The sequence below is a fragment of the Wyeomyia smithii genome, chromosome 2 (assembly GCF_029784165.1).
Source record: "Wyeomyia smithii strain HCP4-BCI-WySm-NY-G18 chromosome 2, ASM2978416v1, whole genome shotgun sequence".
NCBI lineage: Eukaryota > Metazoa > Arthropoda > Insecta > Diptera > Culicidae > Wyeomyia > Wyeomyia smithii.
In genome coordinates this window covers 70,001,087-70,026,889 of record NC_073695.1, presented here as the reverse complement: position 1 = coordinate 70,026,889, position 25,803 = coordinate 70,001,087, and the positions used below count along the sequence as shown (strand labels likewise).

Below are 25,803 nucleotides of genomic sequence, written 5' to 3'. Positions count from 1 at the left end.
AAGTATTTTTATTCTCAGCCTCCTCTTAAAATCTCTTTTTGAAAATATATTTATCAACGCTCGAAAGTATTTCGTTTACGCTTGACAAGATTGTGCCTAAAGTTTCTTTTTCTGCAAACATCATTTATTTGACAAGGCACAAGCATCGTTGTTGTTTAAGAAGCACTAATAATTTCTCGCAATACGTCTAAATCAAAATTAACTCTACTCCCTCAAAAACACAATCCAACAAAACCTACATTGTGATAATAAATGGTTTTGTCTTATTTAACTCTGTTCAAATCGAATTTATTATATGAATCTTACTCTGAAAATAATTACGAAGCCGTTACACAGGTTCACTAATAGGAAAACATAAGAAGATATGTTAAACAAAATTATCAACAAGTTCCAACAAAAAATCATTGCATGCCAGTTACGACTATTCAATAAATATCGCTCATTTCAAGGTGGCTTGACAAAGTTTTTTTTTAAATTCTTTTAGCACGAATATTTAGGGGTTAATTTGTGGTTTCGAAATCCAATTTGTGGTAATTTGTGGTTGAGTAATTTCTGAGGAATTTTCAGAAAACTGAGTCAAGCCATCTCTGAAAATGATTTCGCTTCAAATGAATCGGACAACGATGATATATACATCAATCGAAAGCTCTTAATTTGTGGTTCACGAGAATGTAGTTTTTGTAGGCATACTTCATAATAAAATAATTAAAAAACTATTATTTAAATTTTTGAACATTATTTACCTCTTGTTGTCAACACCGACCGTACGCGGCGCTGGTAGACCATCAAGATGATTTTTTCTCAGAAAGCTTTCGTGTAGCGATGAGTATGGTGAAACTAGAGATACTCAGAGGGAGAGATATGCGGTGAGCCAAACGAACCGTCAAAATTGGAGCCAAACGAACAAGAAAGGTAACACCACATTGAAAGGTATTGCAATCAGGTACAAAAAAGAACGTGTTCATTTCTATACGATTTTTTGTTCTATTGCCAATGAATGAGTGATTTTTACCCGGAGTTCAAAAAACCTTGTGTATAGGTAACAAAATAAGTGAAGGTGTATAAAATTAAACATAAGCATAAAATATATCACCTTAACAGTTTTTGCGAAGCACTTCACTATTCTTAAGGACTTTCACCGTCACCACCGATTATACAAGTCGAATGTTAGTCAACATTGCGCTTTGAGAAGAGATCTGGCACCTCTGAAATATGAAACCCAGTTGCCGAATTGGCGATTTTTTTCACCACGAATCTCTTCCTCTGAGTATTTCTAGGTGAAACAGTATGTAAACAGCAGGGATACTATATGTGCAGATTTGCTGCGAAATGCAAATGTTGATCAATTAGCAGATATTTGTAGTTGACAAGCCTCCGTTTGTTTTACGTAAATTTCCTCAAAATAAGTGAAGTTTTACGTAGACATGCGAGCGTAATTTTCTCGATCTTCGGTCGAATCATTTCCGGAAATGTAGTTTTGCCGTTTACCGATCGTTTTAAAAAAAACTTAAATTAATACACCTAGGGGTGTGATCTGGTCTTTCTCATACAAAATCTTTATATGTTAAAATCTATTAGCACATACGTTTTAACTCTTGGAATAAATTACAGCCTGATGATAATAAAGAACAATTTTTTGTTTCGATAAATATAATAATATTTTGGTAACCAACTACGCAACTGTATTCGACTGTTGGGTATTTTAGAAACCGGAATGATGCCTGAAGATCGGGAATGGGCCTTAGAACTGTAGGGAACGGTTGAAACGCATGGTAAATGCCCAAAGGTGTGAGTCCTGACTAGAATTTTTTTTTTAACAGAATGAGTAGTTCAAAAAAAATTGATATTCTTAGTAGAAAGATTAGTGGTTGTATGTATTCAATCATTATGGGAACGAAAACAAGTTGGTCTGAAAGTATAAAGAGTGAGGAGGTTTTTGGAAACAGTTATCAAGTACTCAGAAGCGATCGTGATCTTTTGTTAACTGATAAAAAATCTGGTGGCGGTGTACTTGTAGCCGTCAAGACAAAGTTCGATGCAGAGTTGGTCCCAACGATGAAGTATAAAGAATTTGACGATGTTTGGGTCAAAACTGTATTAAACGGTCAATGCCACATTTTTGCATCAGTATACTTCCCTCCACAATTTGCAAAAAAACAATATTATGAATTATTTTTAGAAACCGCCAACTCAGTAATTTGTAACTCTGACCCGGAAATTAAAATTCATATATACGGCGATTTCAATCAAAAAGATGCAGACTTCATCAAGGACTGCGATAACGAATCACTGTTGCTTCCTATAGTAGGAGATAACGAGGCACTACAGCAAATTTTCGACACGACCAGTCAGTTAGGATTATATCAAGTAAACGCAATACGAGATGAACTGAACTGTTTTTTAGATCTCTTGTTCACAAACTGCACTGAAGATTTTAGCGTAGATAAAGCCGTTGATCCTCTATGGAAAAATGAGAAATTTCATACAGCCATTGAGTATTCATTGAACATAGATAGCACTAGATCACGTCCCAATGATAGTGAATTTGAGTATATGTATGACTTTAAAAAAGCTAATATAACAGAAATCGACCGTAAACTCAGTGTAGTCGACTGGCAATCACTTTTGCGAGGCAAAGAGGATATTGAAAAGCCGCGAATACGTTTCTCTCTCTATTATACGAAATTATAAATGATACAGTTCCTAGGACGAAAAAACGCACTAACTTTTGTTTCAAAGATCCCGTATGGTACACGCAACAGATCAAAAACTTGAAAAACAAAAAACAGAAAGCCCATAAAATGTACAAACACCATAAATGTGAGACCAATCTGGAACGATACAAGAACATATGCAGCGAACTAGATGCAGAAATCTCATTAGCTTATGAGAATTGTAACTCTAGGGTAGAAAGTAATATCAAATCTGATCCAAAGCAGTTTTACCGTTTTGCAAAGGAAAAAATGAAAACTAATAATTTTCCATCACGCATGCATTTTGAAGGTAACGAAAGTACCGAGTCTCAGCTTATTTGCAACCAATTTGCGAAATTTTTCCAGACCGTTTACAAAAACCCGGATGAAAAAAGAGATTTTAACTACTTCACGCATTTACCTGAATGTACCAATAGTGTATCAGTTCAAAATATAACTGTTCAAGAAATATTAACATCATTAGAATCCCTAGATGCAACTAAGGGTGCTGGGCCAGATGGAATTCCACCATCTATGCTAAAAACATTTGCTTCTTCTTTTGTAAAACCACTGTTTTGGCTTTTCAATCCTTCAATCAAAACAGGTGAATTTCCTTCCATGTGGAAAAAATCATTTCTCATCCCGATCTTTAAGTCAGGTAAACGCTCTGATATAAAAAATTATCGCGGCATAGCAATCATCTCTTGTATTCCGAAACTATTTGAATCAATCGTTAATAAACGAATTTTCGAACAGGTGAAAAATAGTATTACAATCAACCAACATGGTTTTTTCAAAGGAAGGTCCACAGCTACTAATCTATTAGAATTCGTTAATTTCACACTCGCTGCAATGGATAGAGGTAACTACGTTGAAACATTATATACCGATTATAGTAAAGCTTTCGATAGAGTCGATATAACATTACTGATTTTCAAACTAAAACGCATTGGACTAGATAACCAACTCGTGAAATGAATTGAATCTTATTTGACGAACAGAACACAATTTGTCCGTTTCAAAGGCCATCTCTCTGATCCAGTGAAGGTAACATCTGGAGTTCCGCAAGGATCACATTTAGGACCCTTACTATTCATTTTGTTCGTTAATGATGTAACCTTTTTACTTAACCAGATCAAAATTTTAATCTATGCCGACGATATTAAATTGTATATGGAGATTAAAAACCAGTCTGACCTCGAATTGTTTCAGTTGCAGATCAATACCTTCTATACTTGGTGTCTGAAAAGCTTACTTGATATAAATATTAAGAAATGTAATGTCATATCATATACAAGAAAACTTTCAATGCAAACTATGAACTATTACATAGGCCAACAACTTGTAGAGAGATGTACTAAAATGAGAGACTTAGGAGTGATCCTCGATTCGAAACTCACTTTCGTGAATCATTATAACACAATAATCAACAAAGCCAACAGTATGCTTGGTTCTATTAAACGTTTCAGTTATCATTTCAAGGACCCATACACAATAAAAACTCTTTTTGTGAGCTATGTTCGATCAATATTAGAGTACTGCAGTATAGTTTGGTCCCCATATCAAGAAGTTCATATCAATCGTATTGAATCAGTTCAAAAACAATTTCTGGTTTTTGCATTAAGAAAACTCAATTGGGCATCATATCCTCTCCCTTCTTACGAATCTCGCTGCATGCTTATTAATATCGAAACTCTGAAGAAACGACGAGAAACAACCATGATTACCTTTGTAAACGATATGATCTCACAACGTGTTAATTCACCAAATCTGCTGGAAACTCTTAACTTTTATGCTCCTTCTCGTCCTTTAAGAACGCGCAATATTTTTACTATTAATAATTACCGGTCACTGTACGCCAAACAAGGACCAATTAACAGCATCATGAACGCCTACAACAAACACTGCGAGATTATAGACGTTACCATGTCCCGGAACGCATTAAAAAGCGCATAACGTGCTAGAACTCGATAGCTTAAGATTAACGTATACATTAGAATTGTAGTCTACATTGATTGACGAAATAAAAAAACAATTAAAATTCGATATTTTCTCGTCTCAGGAATATGCTACTACAACTACCCCCTGAATAATAAAACAAAAAAGCTTTCAACGGCAGCGACAACTGTATAACGTATACAGTAAGGTCGCTTTTTACGCGGTTTTTTTTACGCGGGTTGCTTTCCTCCATTACTCAAAAACGGTACAAGATATCGACCTCATTTCAATCACGTTTTCCGTTTTAGGCCACGAGTGATCATATATCAGTTTTAAAAAAAAATCACAATTTTTGGTGTTAATACTCAAAATTTAAAATATTGAATTTTGGTCCCTAGATTGGCCACTATCATATTCAAACGATGTTTTAATGGTTTTAACTCAAAAAAGTCGTTTTTTACGCGGACCCATAGAAATTTGGAACGCATCCCCCGCGTAAAAAACGACCTTAGTGTATATGAACGACTGTCGATATGTTCTAGATAACCCACTAGCACTAACATCGGCAGGTGCCAGTACTATGCTCATTCAACGCCGCGTACGGTCGGTGTAGACAACAAGAGGTAAACAATGTTCAAAAATTTAAATAATAGTTTTTTACTTATTTTAATATGAACTATGCCTGTAAAAACTACATTTTCGTGAACCACAAATTAAGAGCTTTCGATTGATGTATATATCATCGTTGTCCGATTCATTTGAAGCGAAATCATTTTAAAGAGATGGCTTGACTCAGTTTTCTGAAAATTTCTCAGAAATTACTCAACCACAAATTACCACAAATTGGATTTCGAAACCACAAATTAACCACTAAATATTGGTGCTAAAAGAATTAAAAAAAATACTTTGTCAAGCTATCTTGAAATGAGTATAAATATCGAAGATAAAAAGAAATAAAAATAACACAAAACCGTTGGAAAAATGTTCAATTCTTGTTGAGTAATTTATGGTTTTTATGATAACCATATTAATGAGATAAACTTTCAATCACCATCAGACCAGCAGTGTTGCAGTTTCTCCCTGTATGCATGCGAATAGAAGTGGTGTACCCCTACAATTGCTTTGTCCGCCATTACTGATTTTTCTTTCGCGTATCCCCTGGAAGCTTTCGAGTACTCCCAGGGGTACGTGTACTCCAGGTTGAGAACCGCTGCCTGCAATGATAGACGACGGGAGACCAGCGGCAATCTGCTCCACAGATACGATACTGTTGCTTTTACCAGCATGTTTTCTTTCAAGACATCAGTTTTTATTACGCTCTAGCAGCAGGTTCAGCAATTCTTCAAGGAAAAGGGTTGTTTCAAACTTTCGAAAAACCTTTACCTTCGAGACATCAAATTAGTCTAAGTTCATGATAGCAAACACAAATTGACCTGTTTGGATGGGGAGACTCTGTTAATTTTTTTTTTGATATTGATACAGAGAATATCACAAGGTATGATCAGTGTCTTTTCATGTCGTCTGTGCACGGTATGCTCGCATATGGTTGATTGATTGTTCGCGTAAATTTGTCTTTGAGACTTTTTATCATTTTTTACTGCTTAGCAATGAAATAATAATGATAACTAGCGTATTATAAAATCGTCTTACATTATCTCACTATCCAACAATATATTGGTTATTGTTATCCATCATGCGGTTATGCTGTTATTATCGTTTGAAATCTGAGTGAACTTTTCATTACAATTTAAGTGAATGCATCTCAGTATAGAAAACAAAGACGTAGTCCCACGCCAAAATACAAACCAGACAGGATGTCTGCCTTTTTAAGGATACAGTATGAGTATTCAAGTCAAATTCCGAATCGGAATAAATAGTTATCTCAAATATTTCTTCTGTACGAATATTAAATATAATAACATCTAATGCATAGTCAAATTTGTCTCATTTTTGCTAAACTGCTGGAATTTCATCCGAATTGGCAAAATTTAAACATAGATTTTTCAATCAACAACTAGAATTTCAAGAATCGAGATACAATGCAAGACATACAATCAGCTTTGCCTCAGCAAGATATCACACTGAATTAAACCCCGAACGTCTGAAATACAGCAGAACGAAGAATCATGACAAGAGCTTGTGAAACCACCGCAAAATATGGGAAAGGCAAAATAACTACATTTTCTAACTACCTGCAAAAGCCAGCAGTTTCTCTAGACTGTTCCAGCATGCCGAGGTGTCTATGATCTATTTACGTTTTTTTATGGAACGTCCGAAATTTCACCACCAGCTCCCTGTGGCGATGTTTTTCTCTCCTACCTTCAGTTTCATGACTGAGGAGTGCGCGCGTTTTATGTACACACAGCAAACTAGACTAAGGCTAATGACATACTGAGGCGTCAAAGGAAGCGAAGCGTTGAGCGTTTGAGAAGCAGAATAAACAGAAGCGTTGGGTGAAGCTTCCTATGACATACTGGAGCGAGCGTCGCAAATGCGTTGTATTGTCATATTCCTAGAATTCAGTAGCGGTTTTGTTTGAAGGAAATATGAATTCGTCCAATGGAGATTTTTTTGCTTCTTCAAGCACGGTAAATTACGTTTTTAGTAAACATAGAGATTTTTTTATGAAATAAAATAATATTACTGAAGTAAGTTGCGCTACAGACGTAGTAAAAAATATAAGATATTATTCTGAATTTTAAACCCGTTGACCCCGAGCAACATTCAACTAGTTTACAATATCTATTAGGATTTAAAAAACCCATGTGAGCACAGCTAGTTACTCAGCGGCTTGCATTTTCGCGACCAAAGAAGTTCAGCATGCTAGATTCCTGACCATTCGAATCAATACTCAACATCAATCAAAAATACCAGTGTTGTTTTTCCGACGGCCTGAAAACTTTTCTCGGTAGTATTTCCTATCCTACTTTTTTTCTTTTTTAAGATTTAATACCGAAATAAAGCAAATATAAAGCACCTGGCGATATCAGGTTTAGTCTGAACATGGTATTACTACACTAACATTTTCTAAACATTTTGTAAACGAAAATGTATTTTATTTGCTTTTTTTCAATTACCAAACCAAAACAAAGCAAATATTAAGCACCTGGCGATGAAAAATTTAGTCTGAATATGGTAGTACCGCGTACGTATACGCGCGTCAAAACACTACTCGTTCTGTTTCGCCGCCTCTACCGACGCGTCTTTGCCGCTCCAGTATGACCGGTTTGAGCGTTTCATATAGACGTTCGAAGAAGTAGCTCAGACGCCTTTACGACGCTTTTTGCTTCGCTTCGTTTGACGCCTCAGTATGTCAGTAGCCTAAAGGTGCACGCGACGAAGTTACACGTGCAACGTGGGACGGTCCGGAGATAGGAGCGCGATTGCCAACGGTGAAGCAGACCCACAGTGGTACCCACAACGCGCGGTGAGAACCGGCACCATGCTATGCTCTACACTCGTATTTTGTCGACAGGCAGATTTCACGAATATTCTGATACGGTTTACAACTGGCCATTTTCAAACACATTAGTGGTGGTGATTCGGGTACTTTTTTTGTTTTCATCTCATACATAGCCGTTCCAAGTACCGCATACCAGGGCCACACGTTCACTGTAGTAGTACTGGATACTGCAAAAGGTAAATAACGATCGTGAGGAAAACCGCTTTTCGATAGCTCGGCAAATGCTTTTCATCGATAGGAGTGAAGCAAAGGCGGCGACGGCGACGGTGACGACGACGACGAAACACATCTCTAAACAGCCGTCACATTAGCGGATCGGATATTGTGTTGTGTACAGGCAGGCTAACAGCAAGCCCAGATTGCACTCTCGCTAGACTACTAGAACAACGTCTCAAGCTGAGCGGCGGGGGGTTCCAGCTAGTGAACTGGTGTGCGTATGACAGATGACGGATGGCGCCTGCTGGTGCGATACGCTGTTACGTATCTTTCCGTTGCTCCTGATGCAGGACTGGAACGATCCGGTTCGTTCCGTCTAGGTGTAGTGGTCATTGTCGCAAACGTTAATCTAATAATTGAAATACAGCCTAACAAATGTCTTCGAGCTGGCAACACAATCATTCACCTAGGTTGGTTAGGTTGATTTAGATGCATCACTGCAAGAAAGTTGCGCTCCACAGATTCTATGAATAACCTAAAATTGTTGTACTTCTCCCTGTTAGGTAGTTTTCTAATATTTATGGTTTTCAGGAAAGAAAAAAAAAACAATTAAAAAACACGTTTGTTTTCTAACACGCGTACTTTTATAGACCATCGCACGGTGACGCCACGCACCTGAGTTTGACAGCTACTGGTAACTTTGTTTACCTCCGGGTAATGCAGTTTGGTTCTCAATTTGGTATAGCAAATCTTATCAATTGTGATCAAAATGTGTTGTGGCATTATCTTCGGACACGTAACTTGGGTGTGATGTCGGCTGAGCAGTCACTATTAAGTGCGAATACAGGTCGGACTCGATTATCCGGAATTTTATTTTTTTGGTGTCCGTTTTCAATTTTTATTCCGAAATTTTGCCTTTACCATCCCTTCTGGCATATTTGTTACCATTGAAGTCACTTCCGGCATGTTTGGGACAAGTTCAAGTTGAGTGAAAATAATCAATGTCCAATTTATTATTTTTTTTGCTTCTTAAGATTTTTTATCCCCTTTCGCCTCAGAAGTAACTTCTGGTTACGGCACTGCATCATACAAGTAAGAAAAAGAAAAAAAAATATTTTATGTTCGTTAATCGCAAAATTTCAGTATTTTTTGTGTGATTCCATTATACGGAAAACTCGATTATCCGGAATGAAAATTTTTTGATGATCCGGATAATCGAGTCCGACCTGTAGTTGCTCTACAAACAATTTTGTAATCTTGAATATCAATTGAATTAATCATTTCAAATTCCAAGATAAATCAATCTTCCAGTAAGCCATTTGTCGTATGCCCGAATCCCGGCTTTAGAGAGACAGTTAGAATAAGTAGGATGGTTCTTGCAATTGCCCTGTTTACAATTACCTGCGAAGCCTGTTTCAAATGTACAAAACAACACGAGGCACCTGAGCTCTAGTTCTGGATAAAAATTACGAAATTTATACGAATCAAAAACGACCAGTATCTCAACTAACGCATTGTTATATAAAAACAATTCGAAATTTCAAAAAAAAATCATCATTGCAATTGCTTTTGGCGGTATGCATGAAAACGAAAAGATTTTCTGGGCGATTTCAATAAAATTAACTTGAAAACTTTCGTTCTAAAAAAGGTTCCATTATTAACCCCGAATAAAGTAATTTCAAGAAGATTGGTTTGAAGCAATGAGCAAGAACGTGCTCTAACGTAACGACTGTTTTTTTTGTGTGAATCATAAATCGTTGCAAAGCACCTAAACCAAACTGTCATTATTTGCACCAATCTCGAAGTGTAACTGTTTTTTTCATAATTAAAATCACCTTTCTATTAAATTCAATGTGACAGCCTAAGTTTGATTGACACGCAGCCAAACTTGCCGTTTGCTTCACTTGCTCCCAATTTTTATGCTATTGAAGGAAACATTATTGTTCTGTTCATCATCCATTCTATGTAAATAGTGAAGACAATAAACTTATAAGCAGATTCATCGAAAGAAGGCGAAAGGCATGCGAAAATGCACAGTTATAGCTGTACTAATAACACCAACACCAGTTACCCCAGTGTCGGAGCCGTCCACTCAACCCAACCGGGTGTAAGCAAACCGACGAAGGTGAAACGCTTGAATAACTTCACTCGCGACTGAGCGCGTTTACGTTCGACTGCGCTCTGCTGCTCGAAATTTGTAGTGCTTCACCATCGCGTATCTGTTTACCACCTTAAACGGTTCGGGGATTGGGTACAAACAGAGAAACGCCGCCGCGGTCGTAAGTCAGATGAATGTTGTTTTGCCATAGTAACGTTAGTTTTTTTTTGTACGGTAACGTGTCGTTATAAAATTTTTTAGCATCAAAATATCTTATTTGAAATTTGATTAGATAATCAATCTATTCCGTTCCAGAGTATTCACCAAATTGTTTTAAAATTATCTAATACAGTGATGAGCATTACTCGTGCGTTAAAAAGTGGATTTCATGTTGTTTTAGTCTTGCACGATTTTATTTAGAAAGCATAGAGCTAAAGTAATTTTAATTGCACGCATAGTGGAAGGAAAGAGATAGATGCATGTTATCAAATATAACAGTGGATGTAAAGTTTGCGATATGTATTCTACAGCATCAATTTCAGAGAAGAATACTGCCTGTAATCGCATAATTGTAACATTCGACATTTTATGGATTTCGTGCTTTTTATTGGGAAATGCTTGAAATAGTATGTATTTTTTACATCCAAAATAATATACTTATGTTTGTTTGAAAAAAGTCGTAAAAAATACCAAGTTGTTTTGTCACATAGCATAATTGTCACACGACTTAACTTTTCCAACTTTTTTGTCAAAAAAGCTTCTATCCAAATCCACATCTGGATCCTTTGAAACACGGAGGTTATTCTGGTCCGGTAGCCAACCACTGGTGATCCGTTTCTGATGTTCAGCTTATGCTTGTTGGAAACAAGAAAAACTTCATTTCCCTTGTGATATATTCCAAAAGTAGATACCTTGAAAGTGACGGCATAAAAGTATTATTGCAAAAACTTCAACTAATTTGACTTCGGAAGTAATGTTCAATGTATACATAGTGTAAAATAGTGCTTTCTTCATGATACTAAGTTTATTTGAAGCGTCTATTTGCAAGAATATATTGGGAACAATGCGTTATAGGTCAAAATATAAAAATGTCAATTTCTCGAACAACCAATTTTGCAAATGTTACAATTATGCGATTATGGGCAGAATAACACCACCAAGTTTTTTTTCGCCTAATTGAAAAAATACGCATAGTATTTACACAAATTTTGTTTAACCTGTTCTTGATTTTGACAGTTAAACAGTTAAACAAGTGAATCACAAATCAACAGACATTTAGACATTTGATTAAACAATAAGTGATAATCTTGTGCTCACGTCATTTCATCCGAATTAGGTATTCATGCACTGTTTAATAGAGGGTACACGTCAGGTAAATCCTTGGCCTACAACAGCAGCCTCACCTATTACCTGTTCATTGAGACAAGCAGATTTTACTACGCGACCATCATTCACAACATGTACACTGAATGAATAGGCCAGCGAAAAGGAAAAAAAAGAAACCGCGAATAAACGAACAAACTGATTATCCAATCTCTATATTCTTGAGGGCCCCGCACGACGCAATCAATGTTCGATAGGGACATAGCGGAACAAAAAGGCAAGGAAATTTCGTTTTCAAGGCTCGAATAACTCATCTGTAATTGCAATATATTTACAGTTTTTGAACTGTAAGTGCGAACTGTAAGACAATTGTTAAAGCGTGATTTCATGGAGTCGCTTTGTTTGCCAAAGTCTATACTCAATAGACAGAATTGCTCCAGTAGAAGGGATGTTTTAAACCTTTGAACACGCTGGTTTTTACATGACGGAATGAGTAGCAGCACAACATAATTTAGAAATTTATCTTTCGCGCTCCGACTGGACGGTTACGAATATTTTGAGCAGTTTTATGCCCTTGTTTTATGATTTTTCTAGCTTTTGAGTAAATACTGAAACACATAGACAACTTTTAATTTAATTAAGTAGAAATCTTGTCGGTGAGCATGGCAAATAAATTTTGACTGCAATTGTTTTGGCATTTTGTTAAATCTAATTAGTACTCGGTCTTGTTAGATATGCATATTTGTATTTTTAAAAATTTTCTAGCTATGAATGCATGAAACTTTGCCAGTTTTGTCATACTCAGTAGGTATCTTCGCTTTATTATTCAAGAAGTAAGTGGTAATCAACGCTAAATACCGTGTCTCCGCGCGTATGCGTCGGTAAGAGAGAATAGAGCGGTCGCGCATAACTTTCCGAAGTAAACGTGTTTTCGGCCCAGGTGAGCTTTGCTCAACTATGGATTTTCGGTGTGTTGTGACTTTCGATGTGTACCAAACCATTTATTCGCAGACTGTCCACCCGTAGGTTCTTTTCCAGCACGCAGTGATTCGCAATAGGTTCCGTTCGTTCGATAAATATCGTAAATAATAAATCGCGACAAAACATCGTAATTAATCGCCACCAAATATCGCAATTATTTGCAATTAATATCAGGATTATACGCGACTCGTCTGTCGAACGGCGATGGCCAAGCAAATAGGCCGTTTTTGAAGTTCTCTTGCTGACCGCTTGCAGTATGTGTTGAGGGCCTATATATTTACTTTTTTCTTATTTTTGGGTAATGCATATCTGGTTGCTCCGTAACATTGTGTAGTCAGCTGAGATAAATCAATGAGAGATACGTTTCGGTAGTTGCATAATGACTTCATAAACAGATTTTCGAATATTTGAGTGTGTCTTGATTAGGTTGTAGGTCCGGTATCCTCGCGTGCGCTTTATTTTTGCGGTGTTACATCATCAACCGGAATGAGTTCGGATCGCGTTATGATTTCCGTAAAAGATATAATGAACTCGTACGCGCGATAATAACAAATATCCCGGTATTAGAACTCAGCGCATCGTTTACCAAAACGAAATCTGCTGCAAACCTAACCCTTTTCTCCAACATCCCAGTGATTTCTCGTGGAAGTGCAGAGGTGTTCTCGGCTTCCAATAAAGCGAGTATCACGTCAACATATTCCTATACACACTCCTTCTTTGACCTGCATTCGGATGCGGCCGGCGCTGGTATTGCCTAATATAAAGATTAAGGTCACCAGTTTTTACACATTGAGGATGAATGTTAATCCCAAGCATCATCCATTGGTTCTCTGTGTAATTACAGCTGATCTGGCAATAACGGAGTAGCAACCGCGGGCGGTCAATCATGCTCATGCTCATGCTCATGTAAGTGCGAACTGTAAGACAAGATCAAACTCGATTAAAGTATCTTTGTTTATTTGTTTTTAATTCTTAGCAGAAAGTTCAATAAACCTTACAATTTTGTGATTCAGTCACTATTTAATGGTATGTGAACAAAATCTCAACAACAGTCGCTGCAGCAACATACATACACTAACACTAACACAACGAGGGTATCATAGACTGATACTGGATTCGTTGAGTCAGCGGTAATTATTAAAGAAGCGCTGCATGTTGTAGCCAAGAAATACACACCACGCACCTTCAAGAAACACAACAGCAAAGCAAACGCAACAGATTCGAAATCTAGCCAAGCAATGAATGAATAAAAAAATGTAAATAAACATAACAGTAGGTTCGTTGTGTGAGCTGCTTTGCTTGCTTGCCCGACTGCATCATGGGCGTCCTTGTTGAGTGGAGTTCAACGAATTCCAACTTTTGTTTTGTTGCTGCTTTTGCTACAGAAAAGAACAACCACTATTGCGGTCGCCGAGGCTTCGCTGGTATGTTTACACGAGCTGCAGCCTAGCGTCGATTCAACATTCATTACCACCGCGTCGCACCAGCTGGCTTGTGCATTAATGGCAATTGAAACAAGGTATACGTATATACCAACCAGCTAACTTGCGGTGAGGTAGAGATGAATAAACTGCTAGGAAACGATCTCTACGACGGGGGTTATTGTTCGCGTACTTTCGATTATGTTGGGGGGAATACCTCAACGCAACTTTTTTCGAGTAGTACTGCTGGCGATAGTTGATTGACTCAAACGGCAATATTGTTGAGCCAATTAATTAATTCATTCATCAGGATTCTATCGAAAACTAAGGTACTATTAAACGAAAAAAGGAGACTTTTCGAAGGCATACTTGGTAGGTTACGGCATTGACGGCATATTCCATGAACATTTGTAAAGTATGCTAATAGAGTGACCTAGTACGTTTTTAGTTAAATAATACCAAAAAAAAAAATCACTTACAACTTTTGCAACTATATCAAAAAATAAATCAGGTGCAATGTTTCTAATGATTCAAATTTTATACCAAAAAAAAATTAAATTCCTACTATTTCTACCAATGCGCGTTTGAATGCGTTCGATAAATCACAACAACAATCTAAACTAAAGTTCATGGGGCCTAACCATATATTCATGGGCATATTGTTAGAAACTACAAGTGAAACAAACAGGGACTAATGTCGGAACTTGTGAAAACAAAAATTCAATTCGACGCTCATTTTTCACAAATCTGTTGAAAAATTTGCCCTGTATACGAACTCGGCTTTGAAAGATTAAACATATCTTCCATAAACAAAAGAAGTTCGATACCCATTTCCATCTTGTAGAAGAACCACGGATAGTTCGTAAATGGCTTGCACGTATAACTTGTGACCCTAATGTGGCTATTCACCTCTATCCAGCAACTCCTATCCCAACCTCTACGAGGTGCCAACCGAGATATGAATAACCTTAGCGGACATCGGGTAACCAACCTCCGGTGAAAACTTTGATCGTATGCTGACTGAGAAGAGGAGTCGCACGCGGCTGTGTCCCCATGTTAGGAGTGGCGTACAACAGCGTCTGACTCTAGGCGGGCGGCTGAATCATTGAAATGATGTTTCCCGCTAGCTACACTCAAGATGGCAGCCCCATCAGCAGGATGTAGGTATCGCGACCCTGGTAGGGTAGCATATCGAAACCTCTCCTGACCACTTACAACGTAATTATAAATACGGAACGGAACAATTGAATACGACCTAAAAAAACGAAGCCTTGGCGCTACATTCCGATTCGGAACTCGACCTTCTGTTTATTATTTTCCTACCAGTTGGAAATTGTCGGTTATGTGCCCTGTTCACAAAAAAGGTGACAATCGCGATATACAGAATTACAGAGGCATTACTTCTCTTTGCGCTTGTTCAAAAGTATTCGAAATTATAATTTACAACGCACTCTTTGCTAGTTGCAAGCATTACATCTCGATAGACCAACACGGCTTCTATCCAAATCGTTCTACCACTACCAATCTCGTACAATTTACTACTACATGCATACAGAACATGACTGAAGGTGCCCAAATCGACGTAGTTTCTACTGATTTAAAAGCTGCGTTTGATCGCATTGACCATGGTATCCTGCTCGTCAAGTTGGAGAAATTAGGAGTTGCTTCTGCTCTCGTGCAATGGCTGAGGTCATACTTGGTAAATCGAACGCTGTACGTTAAAATAGGATCACAACATTCTACACACTTTTCGAATCTATCGGGCGTTCCGCAGGGCAGTAATTCAGAACCACTGCTCTTTGCACTGTTTATAAATGACGCATCCTTATTACTACCAGAACCCAGCCGTATGTTTTTTGCGGACGATGTCAAGTTAATGCGGATTATACGAAGTATCGCAGACTGTCACGAACTCCAGTGGCTCATCGACACTTTTTATAAGTGGTATACAAACAACCTGCTAGCAATTAGTATCCAGAAATGTTTCGTAATCTCTTTCCATAGAAAAAATGATCCTATAACGTTCAGCTACACCATGTTTGACATGTCCCTTAAGCTGGAAGTACAAAGTCAGCAGAACAAAGAGTTAATAGCATGAAAATTTAGTGCTCATTCGATGCTCATTTAATGCCACATCGCCGAATTTAATGCTCCATCATTTCTTTGAAAAATGCATTTGTTTGCTAGCTTAAGAAAATAGCTAGCAGACAATATGCGAAATTAGCATTTTCAGTCACAAAACAGTTCAATAACGATCAAAAACATTTAATGCTCATTAAATGCTTTCGAAAAAACCTGATTTTCATGATAATTTTATTGATTTTGTATAAATTTTCAATAATATTATAATAATATGATAATATATGAACAGCTTCAATTTTTTCGAACATGTTCCTCTGAAAACAATCAGAATCCTTTTGATACGATTAGATACCAAATCAATGCTCCCATCTGCGAGCAGTTCCAATAACTTAGGTGCATTTTTCATTAAGGTGAAACCTCATTGAATCCAAAAATGGCCGATTCCGAGTCATAACTTCGAATTTTCGAAAGCACAAGACTCGGAAATAGTTATTGCGTTCCCTGTAAAAATGCTATTTTATGTTTGCTGTGGTGAAGCAAACATAAAATAGAATTTTCATAGAGAACGCAATGAGTATTTCCGAGTCTTGTGCTTTTGAAAATTCGAAGTGTTGACTCGAAGTCAGCCATTTTTGGATTCAATGAGGTTTCACCTTAAATATATTTTTTTCAAAAATATTGTTCTGCTAGCTTAAGAAAAAAGTTAGCAGAACATTGGCCAGAAACAGCATTTTTAAGCAATAAACTGTTGTAGAATGGTCATAATATTTTGATGCTCATTTAATGCTCTTGAAAAAACCTGATTTTCATGATAATTTCATTGATTTTGTATAAATTTTTCAAAAATATGATATTATTTGTATAGCTTTAATTTTTGACAAACATTTTCCTTTTAAAACAATCTGAATCCTTTTGATACGATTAGATACTAATTAAATGCTTCCATATACGAGCAGTTTCAATAACTTAGGTGCATTTTTCATTAAATGCTTTTTTTTTTCAAAAATATTGTTCTGCTAGCTTAACAAAAAAGTTAGCAGAACATTGGCCAAAAACAGTATTTTCAAGCAATAAACTGTTGTAGAATGGTCACAATAATTTAATGCTCATTAAATGCTCTTGAAAAAACCTGATTTTCATGATAATTTCATTGATTTTGTATAAATTTTCCAAAATTATGATATTATTTGTATAGCTTTAATTTTTACAAACATTTTCCTCTGAAAACAATCAGAATCCTTTTGATACGATTAGATACCAATTAAATGCTTCCATATACGAGCAGTTTCAATAACTTAAAAAATTTAATTGAATTAAAATTAAAATTAAATTTAAAAAATGTAATTTAATTTATTGAGATTTGTTTGCTGTCTCAATTAGGATTTATCATCCGTAGGGAGTTAAACCTACTTATCAAAACAGAATATATACTTACAACTAACTTAATGCTAAACTTATTGACTAAAAAGAGTGCTCATCGTAGCAATTTAGAATTGCAACGATTTTTGTCGAAAATTGTTAATAATTTTATTTGACATAGCTTCATGTTTCAACACCAGTAAGTCTATGTTATTCGAGTGTACCAAACCAAGACGCTTCAAAATCACTTTCAGAATTTTATTCCGAACCTGTTATCTGTGTAAAAGAGTAAAAAAATGGACGGTACAGCGATACAGCTTGGAGAATTTTGTTTTGATTGGGAAATTGAATTTTGTTTAAATTGCCTTGCCTTAACAATTGCTAGACGGACAGGGCATTGATAAAAATTTGACATATGGTTGCCGTTACAATTCGCACAGCGAAAATGTTAACTCTCTTTCACAGGACATATGGCCTTTTTGTGAGAAGAGTCTCCCCAAATGAGGCATTTTTGGTCCAAGTTACAGATTTTTGAACCATGGCCATAACGTTGGCAAATTCGAAATTGGGCTTTTCTCCTCCCCCAAACTTTCTATATAACTCCCACTTTACCTGAACATTATGGATAGCATGTGGTTTGTCAAAAAATTTCAAATTTTTAACCTCAGTGCGGTTAGCAAAGTAAAGCCTGGGTGCTACATTCCGATTCGGAAATTGACATTCTGCTTACTATACAAAGACTTCGCAGCCGACTGTTTTAGTGTTGCGTGGCTAGCGCTACGATCCTACAGACACTAAAAGTCTCTCCCAAACCGAGACTCGAACTTACGACGACTGGCTTGTTAGGCCAGCATCGTACGATGAGACCATCTGGGAGATAAGTCCGGTTAGAATGAATTAAATAATTAACAAGGGAAATTCCAGCTCTCTGACTTTTCTCGCCCGATTTTCGTTTCATTAGATATGCCAATTAATTCTGTTGGGGTAAGTTTGATGATCGGTGGTTGAGCGGTGTAATGATCTCATCAACGGTTTGATCGTTGGTGAGACCTTTCAAGACAACCTCGACCGGCTTGGCGTTCTTGATGTCATAGGTTAAAAATTTGTATATCTTATCAGTTTAATACTGAACAAGACGATTATGGCCTTCAATTGACTCAGCTAATAAGCATTCGCCGCTAATAAGCATAAGCAGTTGATGAAACAAGTGACCAAATAGTACTCAACAAATCGAAAAGAGGGACCAACAGTTGTTAAAAAAAAATTTTTTTTCCACGTATGCAGTTGTTAGAAAATAGCCAGAGAAGTTATTGTTATTGAAAAGAATACGGAATAAGGCATTGGGCGATCTACAGGGAAAGATCAATCTTCAGGATCGATTCAGCTGAGCGGTCCCAGGATCGATCCATCTGAAAAATCGGAGCTGCAGGATCTATCTCTGTTGAATCGATCTTTCTAAGCACTTTTTTTGAGGCGCCGAGAAATTCACTGAATCAAGCGCCATTTTTTTTAATTGAGTTAGGTATTAACACCAGTGTACGTGAGAATGAATAATCTATCATTCATGAAGAATAGAAATCATTTAAATAGTTCATAATGATATGGCCCATTACAGAAGACGAGGCGAGCAACTCGCCTCACCTACAGTCACTGACTGAGAGAATGCGAGTGAAACATGTTTGGTGACAGCTGAGTCGAACAGTTTCGCAGACCAGCTACTTGTCCAAAATCCAGCCATCTGCAATATCAAAATTGGTCAGGCGAGTAACTCGCCGCTCGCCTCGTTTTCTGTAATGAGCCCCAATTACAAAAAATCCCTAGAACATTGAACATCGATGACTGGAAATCTTGTTTTTGGAGATTGGTTCGATCTGGTTGTACTCCGATTATTTCATTACTGCTTGTGCATCACCAGTTGCATTATGGGCAGGAATGGACTATATGGAGGTATGATGATGTCATAATCGCACGCAACCATTCAAAAGCCGATAAGACATCATTAGAAATGGTACACGATACCAGACAATCACTCAAAATTGCATAAAAAAAAGTTCTGCACGCTGAAAAATATTTTTTTTAAAAGATCAAAAAAACAAATCAAAAAATAAACGATCTTTCCGACTTTATCAGGACAAAAGAATTGATCTGAAAATCAATAAAAAAGGATGGAAATCATATCTTTATCATATTTCGAAAATTTAGAAAAAATCAATAAAATTATAATTTAATGAAAAATGCACCAAAAAAAAGGATTCTGCTTGTTTTCAGAGGGAAATGTTTAAAAAAAATAAAGCTGTTCATGTATTATCATATTTTTGAAATTTTTTTACAAAATCAATAAAATTATCATGAGAATCAGATTTTTTCAAAAGCATTTGATGAGCATTTATTATGACCATTCTTCAACAGCTTATTGCTTGAAAATGCTGTTTCTGGCCATTGTTCTGCTAACTTTTTTTCTTAAGCTAGCAGAACAATATTTTTGAAAAAAATATATTTAATGAAAAATGCACCTAAGTTATTGAAACTGCTCGCATATGGGAGCATTTAATTGGTATATAATCGTATCAAAAGGATTCTGATTGTTTTTAGAGGAAAATGTTTGAAGAAATTGAAGCTATTCATGTATTATCATATTATTATAATATTATTGAAATTTTTTTACAAAATCAATAAAATTATCATGAAAATCAGGTTTTTCAAGAGCATTTAATGAGCATTAAATTATTGTGACCATTCTACAACAGTTTATTGCTTGAAAATGCTGTTTCTGGCCAATGTTCTGTTAACTTTTTTCTTAAGCTAGCAGAACAATATTTTTGAAGAAAATATATTTAATGAAAAATGCACCTAAGTTATTGAAACTGCTCGCATATGAGAGCATTTAATTGGTATCTAATCGTATCAAAAGGGTTCTGATTGTTTTCAGAGGAAAATGTTCGAAAAAATTGAAGCTATTCATGTATTATCATATTATTATAATATTATTGAAAAATTTATACAAAATCAATAAAGTCATCATGAAAATCAGGTTTTTTCAAAAGTATTTAATGAGCATTAAATTATTATGGCCATTCTCCAACAGTTCATTGCTTGAAAATGCTGTTTCTGGCCAATGTTCTGCTAAATTTTTTCTTAAGCTAGCAGAACAATATTTTTGAAGAAAATATATTTAATGAAAAATACACCTAAGTTATTGAAACTGCTCGCATATGGGAGCATATAATTGGTATCTAATCGTATCAAAAGGATTCTGATTGTATTCAGAGGAAAATGTTTGAAAAAACTGAAGCTATTTATGTCTTATCATATTATTATCATATTATTGAAAAATTTATACAAAATCAATAAAATTATCAAGAAAATCAGGTTTTTTCAAGAGCATTTAATGAGCATTAAATTATTATGACCATTCTTCAACAGTTTATTGCTTGAAAATGCGGTTTCTGGCCATTGTTCTGCTAACTTTTTTTTTAAGCTAGCAGAACAATATTTTTGAAAAAAATATATTTAATGAAAAATGCACCTAAGTTATTGAAACTGCTCGCATATGAGAGCATTTTATTGGTATCTAATCGAATCAAAAGGATTCTGATTGTTTTCAAAGGAAAATGTTTGAAGAAATTGAAGCTATTCATGTATTATCATATTATTATAATATTATTGAAAAATTTATACAAAATCAATAAAGTTATCATGAGAATCAGGTTTTTTCAAAAGTATTTAATGAGCATTAAATTATTATGACCATTCTCCAACAGTTCATTGCTTGAAAATGCTGTTTCTGGCCAATGTTCTGCTAAATTTTTTCTTAAGCTAGCAGAACAATAATTTTGAAAAAAAAAATTAATTCAATGAAAAATGCACCTCAGTTATTGAAACTGCTCGCATATCAAAGCATTGAAATAATATTTAATCGTATCAAAAAGGATTCTGATTGTTTTCAGAGGAAAATGTTTGAAATAATTGAAGCTATTCATGTATTATCATATTATTATGATATTATTGAAAAATTTATGCAAAATCAATGAAATTATCATGAAAAACAGGTTTTTTCAAGAGGATTTAATGAGCATTAAATTATTATGACTATTCTACAACAGTTTATTGTTCAAAAATGCTGTTTCTGGCCAATGTTCTGCTAACTTTTTTCTTAAGCTAGCAGAACAATATTTTTGAAAAAAATATATCTAATAAAAAATGCACCTAAGTTATTGAAACTGCTCGCATATGGGAGCATTTAATTGGTATCTAATCGTATCAAAAGGATTCTGATTGTTTTCAGAGGAAAATGTTTAAAAAATTTGAAGCTATTTATGTATTATCATATTATTATCATATTATTGAAAAATTTATACAAAATCAATAAAATTATCATGAAAACCAGGTTTTTAAAGAGCATTTAATGTGCATTAAATGTTTTTGACCGTTACAAAACTGTTTTGTGACTAAAAATGCTATTTTCGAATATTGTCTGCTAGCTATTTGCTGAAGCTAGCAAACAAGAGCATTTTTCAAAGAAATGATGGAGCATTAAATTCGGCGATATGGCATTAAATGAGCATCGAATGAGCACTATATTCTCATGCTATTAACTCTTTGTTCTGCTGACTTTGTACTTCCAGCTTAAGGGACATATGTTTGACCAAACATTAACGAAAGTTAACCAGATTCGAGACTTGGGTGTTACTTTTGACGCATCGCTATCATTCATGGCGCACTACAACGAGATTATTGCAAAGGCGAATCGACAACTTGGATTTATTTTTAAGATAGCATCGAAATTCCGCGATCCACTGTGCCTCCGTTCACTGTTCATCTCCCTGGTCCGTTCTGTTCTTGAAACGAATTCCGTAGTGTGGTGTCCATTCAACGCAAATTGGATAACAAAAATTGAAGCCGTGCAACGGAAGTTCGTACGTTACGCCCTACGATTTCTGCCATGGCAAAATCCGCAGCAGCTACCGGAGAATTCGGATCGTTGCCGACTTTTAGGTATGGAAACACTGCATAAAAGACGTTTTGATGCACAGGCTACCTTTCGCTTTGTGTCAGCATGCTTCAACACCGTTGCAGCCTCATTTGACTTTAACATGTCGGTAAATATGTTCGAGCAACTTCTCGCTAGTCGATAAGCATAAACTTTCTACAAAAGTGATTCTTATTATGTGTACTGTACATACTAGATTTAGTTTATCATTAAGACCACCTATGTGTCAGATGATGTGATATTAAACAAATAAACAAATTATACACAAGCTTCGCAGCCAACTGTTAAGTGTATAGGACAATTGCGGGGCTAGTGCTACGATCATACTGACACTAACAGTCTCTCCCGAGCCGAGACTCGAACCTACGGTTACTGGCATGTTAGGCCAGGATCGTACCTCGAGACCAGCTGGGTTAAGGGAGACTACGAACACAGACACAAAAAACGGTAAACGATTGAAAATTGGGTACCTGGAACGTCCGATCTCAATGAACCGGCGCGAGCAAGCTTGCTTGCCCGAGAACTACAACGGCAGAGAGTCGAAGCGATTCACGAGGTTCGATGGCCAAATTCCGGAGAAAGGGAATTCTGTGCTGTAGACCCTATTGCAAACAGCTCTATCAAGTACCACATCTACTACAGTGGTGGCAAAGCAGCAGAACGGGGCGTCGGTTTCGTAGTGCTGGGAAATCAGGATACAGGTCGGACTCGATTATCCGGAACATCCAAAAAAATTTCATTCCGGATAATCGAGTTTTTCCGGATAATCGAATCACACAAAAAATACTGAAATTTTGCGATTAACGAACATAACATAAATATTTGTTTTCTTTATTTAACTTGTATGATGCAGTGGCGTAACCAGAAGTTATTTCTGAGGTGAAAAGAGGTAAAATCTTAAGAAGCAAAAAAATAAATTGAACATTGATTATTTTCACTTAATTCGAACAGGCCCCAAACATGCCGAAAGTGACTTTAATGGTAACAAATATGTCAGAACGGATGGTAAAGGCAAAATTTCAAAATTGAAAATGAACCCCAAAAAAATAAAATTCCGAATAACCGAGTCTACAATTCAAGATAATCGAGTTTCCGGATAATCGAGTCTCCGGATAATCGAGTCCGACCTGTACAAGAATCATCCGGTGAAGGCCCGTAGATGACCGTATATGCGTGTTGAGGATTACCTTTTCAGTACCCAAACCCGCCTTTAGACAGGCTTCGATAAAATCATAATGAATTTTTATAAACATTTCTTTAAGTATTTATTAAAGATTTTGATTTTACTGAAGCCTGTCCAAAGGCGGCCTTGGTCATTAGAGGGTTAAGGGCAAATTCTTCAACAACCGTTTGGCACCGGCAAACGACAAATCCGATTACGTCAAAGATGAGTTCTATGAAAAGCTTGTACTGTGCCCAAAACAGGACGTAAAAGTCATCATCGGAGATGCAAACGCACAAGTCGGGAGGGAGGAATTTTTCTGTCCGGTCATTAGAAGGCATTGCCTTCACTCGTCAACCAATGAAAACGGCCTGAGGCTAGCAAACTTTGCCGCGGCCAGAGGAATGGCCATATGCAGCTTCTATTTTCCACGTTTGAATATTCGGAATCAAACCTAGAATACGAAGAATACGCCAGAGAGCTGGATCAACGGATCGCAGAACAGCAGGAGGAACGAGCGGAAGACATAAATGGACTGTGGAGTGGTATTTACAGTGTCATTGAAACGATTGCGAGAGAGGTGGTAAGTACGACGCGTGGAAGATAACGTAACGGCTCGTTTGATGCTGAGTGTCAGACTGAGCGACGGACGAGCAGACCAGTGCCAGGAGCTGCATGCTCATTGCGGCTACGCGTCAGAGCACAGAGAGATACACAGAGGCAAGAGCTGCCGGAAATAGAGTTAACCGTCGGAATAAGTGCGAGCACGAGGAGCAGTGCTCGCCAGTGCAGAATACAAATTTGCTTAAAACAACGTGCGGGCTTCAATACTATGCTATCCACCAGATTATACTGAGGATCTGGGTGGATGAACAAATGCCGAACGACTGGTTGGAAGGCCTCATATACCCAATCTACATCGTCATCGACTGGGTTGTCGCAACTATCGAGGCATTACGTTGCTAACCTCCTCATACAAACTGCTCTCCCGTATCCTGTTCTTTAGATTGCGACCGTTAACACGATCCTTCACAGGCTAAATTTCGAAAGGTTAAGAATAATCAATAGCAAGAATTCGTAGCTTGCGGTGATTTCTAAGTTTTCGTTCTAAAATCCACAACCTGACCCAGCAGCTTCTTTCAGTGAGCCCCGCAGAACTGACCCGAAAGCTTGTAGAATCAATTGGAGGTAAAATTTGTTTCCAAAATCTGTACATGTGCTTATACAAGGCTAAGCCTTGATGCTCCATTCAGTAAAGGGTGTCCCGAATGAAATTACATCACGGGAAAAACGCTGTAGGAAATTATCCATTGGGTTTTTTGTCTTGAAAATTTGGATGGAATAGTTTGGAGTGTATTGTTTACATTGTAATTTTTTTACGGTCAGTTTTTTGAAAATTGGAAAAATCGCCGTTACTCGAAAAGCAACGTCTCGAATTGAGTTTGCAGCTCTCATCGGGACATCGAAGAACAACTCGGAATCGTGCATTCAATGGTGAGTCGTGTGATTAAACGTTACTACGAAATTAGGAGCTTCAAACGGAAGGAAAAATGTAGTCAGAATGGATGTTCTATTAGTGATCAGGATCACAAGCGTGTTGTGAAAGCGTTTACGCGGAATCTAAACGCTTCGGTCAGCGATGTGACCAAAAAGTTGAATATGTCCAAGCCGTTCGTTCAGAGAGCCAATGACCAGGAGGGACAGCATACGTACAAAGTGCAGAAGCTTTCAAATCGTGACGAACTGCCAAATACGGTGGGAAAGTCACGGGGCCGGAAACTGTACACCCAGATGCTGCCGAGTGTTGGAAGATGAGACTTACATCAAGACGGTCTTCCGGCAGCTTCCGGACTACTGGTCTCCACTGCCCAGCACAAGTTTGATGTTCCGTAGAAAATAAGAAAGCAGAAACTTTCAAAGTGCGCCGTTCGTGACTACCTAGACTGCAAACGGGGAGATCTACTTCAAGAAGTGCCTACAGAAGCGTCTGCTTTCTCAGCTGAAACAAGACACTCTCGTATCCAAGGATATGAACCTCCTATTATAGGCTAGTATGAAACAGGTACTATCCAATCCGAGAACATTAAGAAAACGTGGGAAACAGCTGCAGCCAGATGTTATGAAAAATCTAATGAGT

At 36.8% G+C, this 25,803-nt stretch overlaps 1 protein-coding gene across 4 annotated transcripts in view; it reads right to left on the bottom strand.

The window, feature by feature from the left end:
- The window catches only part of LOC129724963 (mediator of RNA polymerase II transcription subunit 13), a 90,993-nt gene that overhangs the window by 48,818 nt on the left and 16,372 nt on the right, over positions 1 to 25,803 (bottom strand). The window lies entirely within an intron of this gene.